This window comes from Silene latifolia, chromosome 2 (genome assembly GCF_048544455.1).
Source record: "Silene latifolia isolate original U9 population chromosome 2, ASM4854445v1, whole genome shotgun sequence".
In the NCBI taxonomy this organism is placed as follows: Eukaryota; Viridiplantae; Streptophyta; class Magnoliopsida; order Caryophyllales; family Caryophyllaceae; genus Silene; species Silene latifolia.
The window spans coordinates 119,668,446-119,669,366 of NC_133527.1; the positions used below are offsets into that span (position 1 = coordinate 119,668,446).

Below are 921 nucleotides of genomic sequence, written 5' to 3' on the forward strand. Positions count from 1 at the left end.
AAGTTGAGTGCCTAATTGAGTAATGGAGTCCACTTCATGCTTTCCTCCTCTAGTAGCCTTGCGAGGTCTACTATATTGTGAGTTATGGACCGCCATTTCCTCAATTTTGTTCCAAGTTTGATTGTCATCAACTTCGGTGAACATTCCATTTGATCCCATGTTGAGAATGTTCCTTGAATCTTCATAAAGACCGTTCCAAAATTGTTGTACCAAGAACCACTCGCTAAGTTTATGGTGAGGACATGAGCAACAAATTCCCTTGAATCGCTCCCAAGCTTCATACAAAGATTCTTCATCCCTTTGGTTAAAGCCCGTAATTTGAGCTCTTAGCATGTTAGTCTTTTCCGGTGGATAGAAGTTTTTGTAGAAAGCTAGAGCCAACTTTTTCCAAGAATCAATTCCGAGAGTAGCCTTATCAAGGCCTTTCAACCATTGTTTTGCGGTGCCAATTAGATAAAAAGGAAATAAGACCCATCGAATTTGGTCTTGAGTTACACCGGTTTGAGAAATCGCATCACAATAGTAACAAAAAGTCTTCATATGAGAATGAGGGTCTTCACTAGGCATCCCCCCAAATTGGCTTCTTTCGACTAATTGGATAAATGCGGATTTGGCAATAAAATTTCCGGTTAGGTGTTGTGGTGTGGGAGTACCATTGGGTAGGTTCTCCTCGGTGGGTACGGAATGTGATGAAAACTTAGGCATTATGGGTTGATTTTGTGTTGGATTTTGTGTTGGGTTCTCCTCACCTTCTCTTGCAAAAGGGTTGATGAACTCAATAGTATTTGGTTGAATAGCTACAACCTCACTAATACCTCTCAAAGTTCTCCTAGCAAGTCGTCTATTGGTTGTCAAAGTTCTTTCATTTTCGTGATCAAAGGGTAACAAGTCACCTTGTGACCTTCTAGACATGCAAAATAT

The 921-nt window shown here is 40.5% G+C and overlaps 1 non-coding gene across 1 annotated transcript; it reads left to right on the forward strand.

Moving 5' to 3' along the window:
• The first annotated feature begins 226 nt into the window (after positions 1-226).
• On the forward strand, positions 227-333 carry LOC141644605 (small nucleolar RNA R71). The gene has a single exon (XR_012544217.1). It is a non-coding gene; the product is annotated as a small nucleolar RNA R71 (small nucleolar RNA).
• The last annotated feature ends 588 nt before the right edge of the window (positions 334-921 follow it).